A 16,156-nucleotide genomic window follows, 5' to 3' on the forward strand; every position below is an offset into this window, starting at 1 on the left:
GACGTCGTGTTTTTCGTAAACAACTTTTAGACCGACTTATGGATTTCCATACCACTAAGGCACCGTGCATCAGACATCGTCCAAATTTACTGAAGCACTGTGCTTTGTGCTTTGCATATGTGCTTCTTTAACTTTTTTACTCAATAAAATGAGGTTAAAGCTGCGCTTAGCCACATAACCATCCGAAAAAGTGGTGACGTGTATCAGTGACGTCGGCATAGCGTTTCCTCCACTATACCTTTTCAAATGGTTGTTTGACTTATGAATTAATTGCCATTTGACCTATCCTGGGCCATACGAAGTTTTTAAAAGCAAAATAATATATGTATGATGATATACACTGTTTTTTTTATTAAAATAATTAGGTAAGGGGGATGGCTATGCGTCACAGATACGTCATAAAGTACCACTTGTTCGAAACGGTCTGAAGACAATGTTAGGAAACCTCATTGCCTAAGTAGCATGGAAATCCTCACGTCGGCTTAAAAGTTGTTTACGAAAAACAATATTTCACGGTCTCTGGAATTCATGATCTGGTGGTTCAATCATGATCGTGATAGTTAACTTACCTTTTATTATATTTCTAGAGCTATTTTTTGGTGGGGAAACGGCTTTATGTTGAAAAAGATTAGCTTATATATTATATATTATATATATATATATATATATATGTATATATATATATATATATACATACATATATATATATATATATATATATATATATATATATATATATATATATATATATATATATATATATATATATATATATTGGAGCTGGTCATTTGTTTATAGTTTCTACTGTCGAATTAAATCGATTTTACCTGTATAGAAGCAGACGCATCCTCACTCTTAATGTAGTGATGTCAGACGCATTCTGAATTTCGGTTGGTACATATGAAATCTATACTGGTCACGTCCAACGGATCTGTTTAAATACATCGTCCAATTTTTTCGACTTTCATTCAGTGGTAATCAGTCGTCTTGAATTCAGTTCAGTGATCCGTTATTCCCTTCGACCAGAGCTTTGAATTCTCTGCCTTTAATAGGAATGTCCATTTCTTTCGATGGGGTTAGTCTCCCTCTCTCTCTTCTTCTTCTTCTTCTTCTTCTTCTTCTTCTTCTTTTTCGTCCTCTTCTTCTTCGTCTTCTTCTTCTTCTGAAGCCGGACTAATTGGTCCCTGCATGGCAGAATATAAATAACGGAAACCAATTAGTTGGCAGCTTAACGAGGAGAGAAACTTCACTCCTAATGCTTTAAATTTTTAGCCTCTGCAGCTCTTGAGAGAAGCGAAGAAAGACGGAAAGCTTTCTTTCTTATATCTATACCCAAGATTAATTTCATTTCTTTTTTTTATTATTTATATTAGAATGAACATCGGGTCATTCTTATCTTTCCATTATGAATACAGCTTTTGAAGATAGAATCTATTCTAAAATAATTTTAACTAGTCAAATGCTTAACATTTGTCAATCTGGAATTTCAATTGAAGACAATCAGATATTGCATATTTTATGAAAGTAGATCTGTTGTTTACCTTTAATATCTTGAATTATAAATATCCTTAGACTGAGACATAATATATCTAGAAAATACTAAAATATTTATAAAAATGAAGTATTAAAATAACATTTCCTGTCGTTGACAGAGTCTGGCTGCTACAAAAGAATTTCACAAACAATGTGCTTTGAAAAAACATGAAAAAGACCTACTCGCTAACAAAAATAAAAGCCGTAGCTTTTGTCAGGGAGAGTAAATATTTGCCAGTTGGGAAATCGACAACTTTCTTTTTTCAAACGTCCCACGAATTTTACTGCCATAATTATCGTGCTTTTCGAGATATATAGGAGAGTTTTTACACTGTAGAGGCAGTGAGGTGAGTGATATACACTGGCAGTCAGGATCTCTTCTCAGTCTCTTGCAAACACCCAATACCCTGCCTTGCTTCACGTTTTCTGTGACTTTCCTCTTCTCTAATCTTACTTATGTTCAAATCATAACTGAATCGGCTGCTTCTATTCTTCCAGGATCCACATTAAAATGCTTTGTTCCATCTTTCTGGTATCGTGTACTCCCAGTCTTCTCCATCTTGGAAGAGTTTCAAACTTTACTAGTTTCTGCAGTTTCTCTTCTTCTGCAAAAATCAAACATTCAGATTTCCAAAACGATGCATTTTTTTGTCTTATAATTTTTTATACTTTTTTTTTACTTATATCTACTACCCCTTCTTTGACTAATTTTCACATCAATTCATCCAAGGAGATGTTAAGTAGGTGGAAACATAACATATAGCCTTTTCTCAGCCCCACGTTTGCAACAAAACCTTCCCACCCACACATCCCAAAACACCATTCCAGTCTTCCAGACGCTACAAGCGCTTCCCCTTCCATAGCTCAAGATACCTGCAACCTACCCCAGACACAGCAACTCTTTCATGAACACATTTCACTATTTTCTCCGTAACAACGCAAGAATATTTCTGTCCTCAAACGAATTTGAAATTCTGCTTATCTTCACTTCAGTAACACAACCACGAACTTTCAAAACGTGACTTAGGATTTTATTCCTTTTGGTTTTTAACATCACTACATGTATACGGCTGTAAGACAAAGCCACTACCATTTGTTAACTTTCAGATCTAGCAGAAAAATTGGGATGCTATTATTTTTCCTTGCTAATCTCCCATTTAGGGGACATTTCTTCATACCAAGGGGGTCCAGCAAAATTTACTAAGTGCTTTTCTGCCAGGAGTTAGTGTATCTGTATCCTGAACTACTGGTATTTGCTAGGACATGGGTGTTTAGGTTGTACCAGTGCTATACTAGATCTTAGTAAAGTAACCAACCACACGATGGGGTTGAAATTAGCCCCCATCAGGCGTTTCTCTGCCTTTGAAGGCTTTTTATTAGAATCTGAGGCTATTGGCACTTCCTGTGGCAATGAAGTTCGGGTGGTGTGGCAGACCACTACTGAGGTAAATGTTATTTTTAACCAATTGACCTGGACGCACAAACACGCAATATACATGCATACACAACTCTCTCTCTCTCTCTCTCTCTCTCTCTCTCTCTCTATATATATATATATATATATATATATATATATATATATATATATATATATATATATATAATATATATATATATATATATATATATATATATATATATAATATATCTAATAAAAGGAGCCCATAAAACACCAAAATGTAGAGAGAAAAGTACTATATTTCAGAGACTGCTGTCTCTCTCTTCAGGTATATGAATGAGAAAAGTTTACAGAAAAGGTGGTATTTATACCAAGAGATCCGTCCACAAGTAAGCCAATTTAGGTCACCGCGCTGATAATCTTCCTTTAATCTTCTTAAGCGTTGGTTGAATGAAAGCTTCGTCGATGACATCTGAAATCCACGTGCCTTTTGAGATGTTCATTACCATGCTTCTCTTTTATTAAGGCCGATTCCATCATTTGACTCTTGTACCGGCAGTTACTGCTATAAATTACACGTGACAAATTCCAGTTTATTCTATGGTTATGTTCATTTATATGGTTTAAAATAGCCGAGTTCTGTTGTCCATACCTAACTGACCGTTTGTGTTGTATTAATCTCTGGGGAAGTGATTTACCTGTAAATCTGATGTAAGATTGGTCACAGTCCTGGCATGGGATCTCATAGACCCAGAGTCCTTGGGAGATGTCTTTTGTTGGACGTTAATCAGGGATTTGGCTAAGATGTTTGGGTAGGTAAATGCAAAAGGGTTGGATTTCACAAGGGTGTGGGTTACTCTCTTAATCATCTCCAGGTGAGGAATTTTTATTTTATTGTTGGGTGTGTCTCTGGTCTTGTCTTTAGGGGGTCAGTAGAAAATTATGTTAGCTTTTTGAATTGCTTTCTCAATTATATGGTCAGGATACTTTAAAGACGAAAGTTGCTTGCGAATTAGTTCAAATTCTTTTTCCAGGAAATCTGGGGAACAAATTCGTAAGGCTCTTAAGAATAGGTTGCTAGCTACACCTATCTTGATAGTAATGTCGTGATAGCTAAAGTAGTGAATATATGAAAGTGAGAACATTGGTTTTCTGTATATGGTAAATTTGTATTCTGTCGTGTCTCTGATTATTAAAACATCAAGAAAAGGAATTTTGTTGTGTTTCCCATTCAACTTTAAATTTGATGCTGGGCACTAATGCGTTTAATTTTGATAGGAATTCATTAAAATTACCCCACCTATTATCCCAAAATTTTAGGATATCATCCACGTATCTCATCCACAGCATGTTTTTGGGTTTTATTGCATTTATTACTGTAGTTTCAAAGTATTCCATGTACAGATTGGCTAGAACAGGTCTTAAAGGACTACCCATACTACACCCGAATTTTTGCTTGTAGAATGATTCCCCAAATGAAAATATGTTATTAGATGCACATAATTCAACTAACTTTATTATTTTGTCTAGCGCCAATGGGAAATGATCTGAATAGGGGGATATTTTTTCCCTTAAAAACTGAAGAACGTCCTGTACTGGTACTTTTGTGAATAGGGAGTCTACGTCAAGGCTTAAAAGTTTTATGTTGTGAAGTGGTATATGTGCTTCTCTGAATTTGTGACAAAAATCTTCTGAATGTTTAATGTGACTGGGAGAAAAAGTGCCTAAAAAAGGAGAAAGGAGGCCTGCTAACCATTTAGAAATTTTGTAATTGAAAGCTCCGGCGCATGAAACGATGGGTCTGAATGAAGATTGTCTTTGTGAGTTTTTGAGAAGGCCATAAAAGTAGGGTAATTTAGGATTAATTACTTTAAATTTCTCTAATAGTTCAATACTCTTTTTGTCTTGGCCAATTAAATGAACATAACCATAGAATAAACTGGAATTTGTCACGTGTAATTTATAGCAGCAACTGCCGGTACAAGAGTCAAATGATGGAATCGGCCTTAATAAAAGAGAAGGAGGTAATGAACATCTCAAAAGGCGCGTAGATTCAGATGTCATCGACGAAGCTTTCATTCAACCATCGCTTAAGAAGATTAAAGGAAGATTATCAGCCGGGGTGACCTAAATTGGCTTACTTGTGGACGGATCTCTTGGTATAAATACCACCTTTTCTGTAAACTTTTCTCATTCATATACCTGAAGAGAGAGACAGCAGTCTCTGAAATATAGTACTTTTCTCTCTACATTTTGGTGTTTTTTTTTTTATGGGCTCCTTTTATTAGATGGAATTCTGTTGTTACAGAACATTTTTTACCAGTCATATATATATATATATATATATATATATATATATATATATATATATATATATATATATATATATATATATATACACAAAAAGCAGTCGAAATACAAAAGAAAAAGTCTTCAACTTTATGTACCAGGCACCTTTCAAGTTCCCTCTCGCTACAGTTCCTTCCGCAAAAGATGCAGACAAAATCCGGAGACATTTGCCAACTTGCAGAAAGGAATAACCAGAAGGATATTTGTCATGTGATCTGGACAGGACATTTTTGCAAAGAGCGGAGACAGCTTTCTAATATCTGCACCTGGTGAATTTGGCTCAGAATCGATGCAAATGAGCTCCGAAAAATATTGGAATCAGCTCCTTATCCAGAGGCGATGCATTTTGATTCAGTCTTCACTATCACTGTGGTTTCAGTGTAATAATTTATTATGTAGGACAGCTGATATAACTATGAAGATAAGTTTGAGGAATACTGAACAGATAATCGAAATAACTGACTTAGAGAAATATCGAAACCAACTTTTTTGTGTTTTACTTATGGTTTGTGGAAAACCTAGGAAAATTTCCAATAATTATATGGTTTGAACAATTTAATGAATATAATAAATACAAAGCTTGTTTTTTATCGCCCATTAATACTGCTAAAAGGTAACACATACATTTACATTTTTACTTAGTTTTCCTTAAGGGTAGAACTGCCTAGTATCTGAAACGGCCGGATCAAAAAACGTCCTTTTCAAAGAAAATTCAATTTTTCAAATGGAAGGACTTTTGCTCTTCCAGCTGCAGACTGGAGATTAAAGGCCTCTCCGCCACCTAGAAAGAAATACCCTTAGCAGACCCTGGAAGCAGTTTTCCTCTCCTTCAAAAAACTGCGTTTTGGTAGAAACTACTGCTTCTTTCAACACACCAACGCTCAAAGACTTGTTCCTTTTGATGTTTGCCGCCGAGGGGATGAGTTTTTTTTTTATTAATGCATTCCTAATTACTAACTCTTTTAAATGTCAGTTATATTCACCGATGTAAAACTCAATGCCCCTTAGAGATGTTCTGTTAAGGCTCCTAAATTGCAACAGAACTCTTCTCTCTTTCACAAAATGAAGAATTGACGTATTTACCTTTTCATTCATTTTATAAATAAGAATAAATATTTGTACATTCATCTTTTAGTTTATCTTTTAAGCTTTTTGGTTCATGTAGGTTCATCAAAGGGACAACAGTTGTATCTAGGGCCTTTTATTTATATTACTCTTTGTTCATCAGATATTTTTTATATAGTTAAGAAGCATTCCGTAAGGATACTGGACATTATGACTTTTATATTATATTTGTTTCATGAAATATTTCCTTAAATAAAATGCTTTTGTTTCATCATTTCAAATATTCTCAAGGTAAATCTCATCTGTGCCATTTCGCTAATATTACTTTGTTTCATCCCTGTGGATTTTCAGATAAGTAACCAAATACACCATGAACAATAACATACCTTAAAATCTTGAGGATATAACAAAAATATCTCAAATTTCAGTTAAGCTGTATCCTTGAGTTGGACCAGCTTTTCAGAAACATGTATTATGTTGGAAAAAAAAAAAACATTGACAACAGTGAAGGCTGTTTCTGAAGTTCATACAACAAAATTGCAAACGGAGAGCTGGCATATGTTAATAGATACAGACCCGTCATTTTTCTCTCCAGGAAAGGGAGATCAATTTGTAGTTTTGAGTGCCTTCAGAGTATTCAATTTGTCTCTGCACATTGCAAGAATTTCGTAAGAATTTATTGAGCTTCCGTCGGGAGATGGATGCTCGAAGGTAGATTCGTCTGGTCATAATAGAACGTGTAGTATGGTTTAACCAAATCCTAATATTAAATCAACTATAATCTCCAACATGCTAAGTTTCATTCGTCTGAAATATTCTCTTGACATGTTGCCTCGGAGGTTACTCATATCCTAATAACATCCAGTGTGGTGGAGATTAAACTGTTGGCGAACAACTGGAATAAACGAATTATTAAGGGAATTATAATCCGTCACATAATTAAAGGTAGAGAAAACAAGCGCAGGAAAATATTATGTATTCATCACTTGATTCAACTTTGACCCTGCCTTATTTTTTGTCTTGGAGAAAAATATATAAACACTGAATAACAAGTGAATGCTTATAGTGTTGTATACATCATAAAGACCGAAAATGATTTTGAAAAATGAACACTGGGCTTATGAAATAACTATAAAGATATGAGGATATTGTATGCTTTTGCTTATTTTTGCTAATATGTCTAAAATTATTATTATTCAGAAGATGAACTTTATTCGTATGGAACAAGTCACCTAAGGGGTCATTGTCTTACAATTCAAGCCACGAAAGAACGCAGTCTTGTAACCCTTTTCTCATATATAAAAAAGTAGCATTTCCTGGTTGTCTCTATCTGATTGACTTTCGTTGAGATACTGACCCTGAAGGGAATATTAGAATTCATTTAGATTTGGATAAGGAAACAGCTTCCTCATTTCTTACATATTCATAATTTCTCGAGATCCATATTTTAGGATATATCCGGATGACAGATTTGAAGTTTGATTTCAAAAGGAATGTTTTAAAAGATATTATTTCTGGTGTGGTCTGAAAAATGAAGACTCTGTACATAAGTGATATATGGGAATTTATTTTCCTAAACATCGGTTATACTTTTATCTAAAAATAAAGAAATGAAAATGCTCTGTCGCTCCTGGAAAATAGTGGGTGGCTGGATATGAGCTTCGTGATCGAGTGGATATGTAAAGCATCCGACACTGAGGTTTCATCTAGTTTTTTTTTATTTATCAGTTACTGCTGAGTTCTTTCAATAGAATAAATTTTTTTGTTTCTATAATTTTAATTGGCTTTGAGTCTAATCTGACTCAGGCTGGATTTTTTCATAAAACAACTTTCATTCATTTTGCTGTACCTCCGTTCTTGGGAGATATTTGTCCAGTGAGTGCTTTCGGTGGAGTTGGCACATTGACACAAAAGCTTTTCATCAGAGTTTCATCACTCAAAATCTTTGTTTACCAAATGACTAACGCCAGACGTGTCAGCTCTCGTAACGGGTATGTTTTTATGACCTTTTAATTTAATTTACAACTAGCTTCAGTCTTTTTGGACAACTAACCCAAATCGATTCACGAGAGCCAAATGTACCTTTGCGCACGCGCATTCTCTCACGCACGAGCGCTTTATTATCTGTTTCTGATTAGACTCGTGGACGTCCAGGAGCGGCCTTGTTTCCTTCGCTTGTAGTGTAACAATGTCCACAAAGATCCTTTGTAAATGTCTTTGGAAACATCCCGGCAGAACCGAGACCCTGTTTCCACAGATAATGTCAACTCCCCAGCAGCTCTTCTGAATTCATTTTAATCCGATATTTGCAACGCACTTCCCACTCACGATCACACATGCTGGTCTCTTGTCGCCTGCAAACATTATTGCAACGGCTTTTTGCATCACCGCGAACAGTATTTCGGTGATTGCTTCGTCATTTATTCAGTTCAAAGGCCTTGTTCTTCATTTTTGTCTCGGCGCAGACTTCAAATTTTCTCTTTTTGAATTAAATGACTTGATGAACCAAGAATATCTGTAGTCGTGTGAAAATTTAAACATTGGGATGCGCAATCAAGAGGGGATTAGAATGTAATATTTAAATGAAGTGACTGAATGTGCAAGAGAAATATTATATTGGGTGCCATGTCATTATTTATTTATTTATTTATTTATTTATTTATTTATTTATTTATTTATTTATTTTTTATAAATATTGAAATAAAAAAAGAACATTGATATAATAGCACTCACAATTATGATAGAAGGATAAATTCAGCAGGGTTAGGCATGCCCTCAGAGAAAATGCCAGGTAGGATTTCTCCAGGGTTATCGACCAGTTCTTCTTCAGTCGTGGTTGAGGAAACGGCGAAACTACCTTTACTTTGGCAAAAAGAAACTCATCCTCCATCCAGTCTTTCTGGACCCCAGGATTCGGGTCCTTCATTTAGATCCAGCTCAGATATTGGTAGTCTATTGGGTCTATCTCACACACACTTGCACAACGTATAAATATAAATGAATAAATAGATAAATAGTATATATATATACATATAATTAATGCCGGATTCCTGAGTGTATAAAGCTGTAAACGTTACTCGCATATCTTGCTATCTATACATACAATATATAATACAAATTTACTTAGTTTGTGTTAATGAACCTGGTATAAATTGCCCATTCCTCCTGCTGTTTGTATTGCAATATTCCATCCTGCTGGTTGTATTAGCAATATTCATTCATTTCAGGGGAAAGTTTCATAAAGCTTTTCGTTATACCATTGTGATACTGATATTTGGTTTCATTGCTTAGGGGGAAGAGAAGAGTTTATAATGCGAAATGTTTCGTAATCATCTGTATTAGCATAACAATGTTATACCGTTGATCTTAATCGCATAACATTGAATGCAAAATTGCACTGATTCTTTTCCTTGTTCTTTGTTGTAAGTCTTATTGAAAGCATTAACGTTTCTGTGTAATGATTGATAAATTTTCTGAATTTCTAGGGAACTTTAGCGAATATAATTTTTTATGTAGCAGATGCCTTTGTTTCTCTAATATCACTGAAGGTTTTTCATCGCATTATTTCTGTAAGTTTATATATATATATATATATATATATATATATATATATATATTTATATATATATATATTATATATATATATATATATATATATATATATATATATACATATATATACTATATATATATTATATATATATATATATATTAATATCTCATCTACATCTACATCTACATCTACATCTACATCTACATCTACATCTCATCTCATCTACATCTACATCTATATCTATATCTTATATCTATTCTATATCTATATCTATATCTATCTTATATCTATTATTATATATATATTATATATATATATACTATATATATATATATATATATGTATATATATATATATATATATATATATATATATATATATATATATATATATATATATATTATATATATATATATTGTGTGTGTGTGTTTGGTCATGTGTATATATGTTTGTGGAAGACTGTAAATGAATATAATAATAAGAGTGTGGCCCGTGAAAGGTAAAAAAAATTAAAGTGAAATAGAAAGCTTTTGGAGAAGTCGGATTCTTTGATTTACTTAGTTTGCAGATGACAAAAGGGTGGTTGTGCTAGGTAATGTAACTGCATAAGTAGGTGACAGAGAAAGAGATGACGCGAATTTTATGTCAAAAATATGTTTGGAGGAAAAACTTTATATTTGGTAGAAATAAAACAATGAAGGAAAAGTAGATAGGAGAGGTGGATATAATGGTAAGGGGAGGAGTGGTTGGATATACATTTAGATTGTGATTCCTTTGCTGAAGTGGATGTAAAGATAGTTGGGAATATGTGCAAATCTAGTTTATAAACGTAATTAAGTCAAGTGAATGTGATTAGGGAGTGAGAAAAACAAAATTTGATTATGGATTAGGGTGGTTACCATGCAATGGAAGTGGATTAGGATTTTGTGAAACTTCATAAAGTCATGTGTATGGATATGGTAGTCAAAATTGAAATGGGGAGAGACCAAAGGATGCAGTTAGTAAGCAAAAAAAGGGTGAAGGTGAGCAAAATCTTGCGAAAGGATAAGGAGTTGTACTAGGAAGCGAATATAGACAGACCCGCACATGGAAATTGGATCTGAGAACAAAGTGAAACTGAGGAAATGGTGTCTGAGGTGGAGAGGGTGGAAGCGGAGTAGAGCCGAGTTTCGTAAGAGTGGTAAAGAAGAGTAAATTTTGAAGGTTTGTGAGGGTAATTGTTTGGCATTGAGGAGAGCAATGAGAGGTTGAAGTATGGAAGGACATCAGTGGCTGATGGGATTGCAAATGAGTTGCTGCAATATGGTCGTGACAGATTTGAAGTTGAGCTGCTGGCCACTGCTCACGAGGTATATATATCTAGATGAAGGACAGGTTCCAGAGGATTGGATGAAGATGATAGAGGCAACTGTAAAAAGGAATCATGGGTACGCAAAACTTATTAGAATTTTAATTATCTTTATATTGAAAGAAAAAATAATTTTGGTTGTGCTAAAACTAATAACCTAGAAAGCCTATCAAGTATTGTACACTCTCTTCCCTTTTAATGGCCAATTCAGAAGCAGTAAAATTAGAAATATAATAATGCCATAAAAGAATAGTAAAAATCCAATAGTGATAAGAGAAACAAATTAATTTGTAAATATCATGTACATTCAACACGAGAGAGAGAGAGAGAGAGAGAGAGAGATAGAGAGAGAGAGAGAGAGAGAGAGAGAGAGTCTGCAGTCACTTTATAGATGAGGTGTTGATAGCTAGGAGCTACGCATGACATACTGCCCTTTGCTCGCTCCAGCATTGCCCATTCATCTTGATTGTTCTAGATAGTAGCTTTACCTGAATAGAGCTCTGTCATCTGACAGTGTATATACTATATCAGCAAAGAGATGGATGAGTGGTATCCAGTATCCAAAGTCTTCCCAAGCAAAAAATTTCACCCATTTTTCATATCTTCGACGTTTTCCCTGTTCTCAGTCTGTCAACGATAGTCTATCTTCTTATTAGAATCACGTATCCTAATGCCGTTAGATACTAGTTTGCGTTAAGACTATTTTTCACAGCATATTCATTTTTACAGAAATCTATTTTTTTGCATTATTTTCTGGTCTGCAATCACTTTAACCTCGTTTCTTCGTATCTACTTTATTTTGTGTGTTGCTGCAACCAGTTTTCTCTTCCCTCGTCCTTGTGTTTCCTTATATGTTGCAAGCTTCTTCGTCTACGGTATTGCTTTAATTATTGTTCGAATAAAAATAATTTCTACTCTATCTTTATTTCGTTTTGTCATAGTTCCAGATTTTCATCTTTACTTTTGCCAGTAATTTTCCTTCTCATTTTTTTTTTAGCAAAATTTCCTAACAAGCCTTTTTCTTTTTCATTTTTATGAAAATCAAAAGTTTTCCCCATAAACTTTTTGGGAGCAAGGTAATTGAAATGTTCTTTTGTAGGATGGCTGTGTCCAGGGGTCACGTGTCCCTCTGTCTTTTTCTTACTTCCTTGATACATTTAATTTGTAATTCCATTTTCATATTTCTTGTAATATGCTGATACATTTTCCACCGCTCATTTCATCTTGTGAAATATTGACTTATGCCTTTCCCATATTATTGCTTCCAGCCTTTCCCCTTTTGGCTATTTGGCGCGAAATACCGTAATGTATATTATATTTTCTGTTTTATTACCTCTTTCGTTAATTTCCTAATTGATACACAATCGTTTATCCTCATATAAACGGTTTCTCTCAAAAGCATTTTATGATCAGGAGAGTTTTATTCCGTCTGCATACTTTTCTAGTGGGAGGGATTTGATTAGGAAAATGGTGCCGAGGACAGATTGGCTGACGTAGCTTTCAATCACATACAAAGAGATCTGTCCTGTGATTCAGTCAGCACCTTGCCTTTGGTCTTGATCTATTTCCCCTGCCTTGGGTACCAGACGACAGAACGGTTCTAGTGCCGGGCCATCAGACCAAACTTTCATATATCACTCAATGTCAAACCTTTTCTGTGTCAGTCTTCCGAAGGTCCTCTTTCAGTCAAAAGGCTTGTTTATGACTAGGGTCCCCGAAGTTAAATAGCGTTATTATTATTATTATTATTATTATTATTATTATTATTATTATTATTATTATGACTTTTTTTCTCTATCACAGTGCACCAATTCGACTGGGTGGTATTTATAGTGTGGGGTTCCGGGTTGCATCCTGCCTCCTTAGGAGTCCATCCCTTTTCTTACTATGTGCGCCGTTTCTAGGATCACACTCTTCTGCATGAGTCCTGGAGCTAATTCAGCCTCTAGTTTTTCCAGATTCCTTTTCAGGGATCTTGGGATCGTGCCTAGTGTTCCTATGATTATGGGTACAATTTCCACTGGCATATCCCATATCCTTCTTATTTCTATTTTCAGGTCTTGATACTTATCCATTTGTTTCCTTTCTTTCTCTTCAACTCTGGTGTCCCATGGTATAGCGACATCAATGAGTGATACTTTCTTCTTGATATTGTCAATCAACGTCACGTCTGGTCTATTTGCACGTATCACACTATCTGTTCTGATACCATAGTCCCAGAGGATCTTTGCCTGATCGTTTTCTATCACTCCTTGAGGTTGGTGTTCGTACCACTTATTACTGCAAGGTAGCTGGTGTTTCTTGCACAGGCTCCAATGGAGGGCTTTTGCTACTGAATCATGCCTCTTTTTGTACTGGTTCTGTGCAAGTGCCGGACATTCGCTTGCTTTGTGGTTTATGGTTTTATTTTTCGTATTGCACTTCCTACATATGGGAGAAATGTTATTTCCATCTACCGTTCCTAGGTCATATCTGGTTCTTAGGGCTGACCTTGTGCCGCTCTTATCATTCCTTCAGTTTCCTTCTTGAGCTCTCCCCTGAGTAGCCATTGTCACGTGTCGTCGCTGGCTACTTCTTTAGTCTGTCTCAAGTATTGTCCGTGCATTGGTTTGTTATGCCATTCCTCTGTTCTGCTTGTCTTTCTCCTGTCTCTGTATATCTCTGGGTCTTCGTCTACTTTTATTAGTCCTTCTTCCCATGCACTCTTTAGCCACTCGTCTTCACTGGTTTTCAGATATTGCCCCAGTGCTCTGTTTTCGATGTTGACGCAGTCCTCTATACTTAGTAGTCCTCTCCCTCCTTCCTTTCGTGTTATATATAGTCTGTCCATATTTGCTCTTGGGTGTAGTGCTTTGTGTATTATTATTATTATTATTATTATTATTATTATTATTATTATATTATTATTAGTATAGTGTAGTAGTAGTAGTAGAAGTAGTAGTAGTAGTAGTGAGTCGCCCTAGAAGATCCCTCTCCGGATTATTATTATTATTATTATTATTTTATTATTATTTTAGTAGCGAAGCTGTAATTAGTCGGAAAAGCAAAATGCCACAGCTCTAAGAGTGCCAAAATGGAAAACAGAGCTAGTACAGAAGAGGAACTGAGACGTCAACGCTATTTTTTACAAAAGAAATAATAGAGAAAAACAAAATAAAGTGAAAATGATAAGATAAATAACAAAGTGAACTGAAATTCCTCTGGAAAGAATTTATGTTATTAGTCAGGATAAGTGAACTCATTCACTGATCAGCCTTTTTTGGCAGCTGGGATCTCTTGCGCTTGGGGGAAGTGATGGCGATTTCACCAACCAATTTATGATTACGGAACTGATGTGACGAATGAAACTTTGTTTCAGCGCTGCAATTTTTGAAACTGTAATAATATTATGCTGATGACCCCATAGGAGGGTATTGCTTTCAGTGTACCTTACTCTGTGCACCGAAGGTATTACTTTCCATTGTTTCTTTCGGGCTCCCAGACGTAATCTTTTTCATTCCTTTTACTGTACCTCCATTCTTATTCTTTTTCTTCCATTTTACTTTTTACTTTCTCTTTACTATGGTATTGCAATGCACTATTGCAGTACACTCCCTGAACACCTGAATTACCGCAATTCAGTTGTTCAGGTAAGTATTACAATATTAGTTTTATTATGAAAACTTCATTTGAAAGTGCAACTGCGGAGTCTTCCTCTTGTTACACCATTAAAACCTTTCTAATCAATTCCCTTTCTAGTGCTGAATGACCTCAGAGGTGCCTGAGCTTAGCATTTGGCCAAAATATATTCCATTTCTTCCCATTATACAGTTGGTAATGAATGTTATGCATTCGTTAGATGGACCTAATTTGTTTCTTGTTTCATTGCCTTGTCAAAGACGGGTAATGATAACTGTAACAACAAAACATATCGGGAGTAATTATGGAAAAAGACTTCGTAATCAAATGCTCAGAGCTCTTTACGACTGACAGGTATTTGAGAGAAATGGGTCAATTCAGGTCGCATCCTGTCCCAGGGATATAGATTATTATCCTCTTCCAGATCGGGTTCCATGAAAGTCTTATTTACTGATCCAGGCTCCATGACTCCTGGAATAGTTCGTGTTATTGCCTCGTCTTTTTCATGACTCCAGACTCGAACAATTCAGTCTTCAATTAGGAAATATGAAGCAATCTGATCTGCTTCCACTTTAATCAACAGGTAGGTGATGCAGATTTGATCATCAAGAAATATTTATAGTATTGTTATTTGGTTCTGTTAAAGCTCGACCCATCTTGGCAACGTTTGCAATGACACACTGCAATTATCCCCAGGCGGTGCACTGTAGACATTACTTCAGGTTCTCTGCAGCATCCCTTCGACCCCTCGCTGCACCCCTTTTTATTCCTTTTGCTGTACCTCTGTTCATATTCTCTTTCTTCCATCTTACTTTCTACCCTCTCCTAACAACTGCTTCATTGAGGTTTCCCTCCTGTTACTCCTTTCAAACCGTTTAACTCTCAACTTCCCTTTCAACGCCGAATGACCTTACTGGTCCCAGCGCTTGGCTTTTGGCCCAAATATTATATTCTGTTTGAGGCCATTACGGTATAAAATCTCGTAGGGGAGAAGTGTGGTCAGTGCCCATCACGTGGTGTGCTTGCTTGGCTTAAACCTTCTAACTATTCTTAGCGCAACTGTGGAGTTTTTCTCTCAGGTCCAGCTTTCTATCCTTGTACTTGATTTCCTTTTATCTTTTGGACCTTTTCATCTTTTTGTACAACCACTCTCGCTCCCTCTTTGCACCACCTCATTGAGCCGAAAATGTCCAATTTCATAAATCAGTCTGTCTTTTGTTTTAGTTTCTAAACTGGATTAAAATAATGAGAAATAATAAATATGGTTAAGATTAAATTCTAATTATCAACT

The 16,156-nt window shown here is 35.3% G+C and overlaps 1 protein-coding gene across 1 annotated transcript in view; it reads left to right on the plus strand.

Moving 5' to 3' along the window:
- LOC135203519 (CD209 antigen-like protein E) overlaps positions 1 to 16,156 on the plus strand; it is a 342,380-nt gene that overhangs the window by 154,603 nt on the left and 171,621 nt on the right. The window lies entirely within an intron of this gene.

The sequence above is a fragment of the Macrobrachium nipponense genome, chromosome 36 (assembly GCF_015104395.2).
Source record: "Macrobrachium nipponense isolate FS-2020 chromosome 36, ASM1510439v2, whole genome shotgun sequence".
NCBI classification, from domain to species: Eukaryota; Metazoa; Arthropoda; class Malacostraca; order Decapoda; family Palaemonidae; genus Macrobrachium; species Macrobrachium nipponense.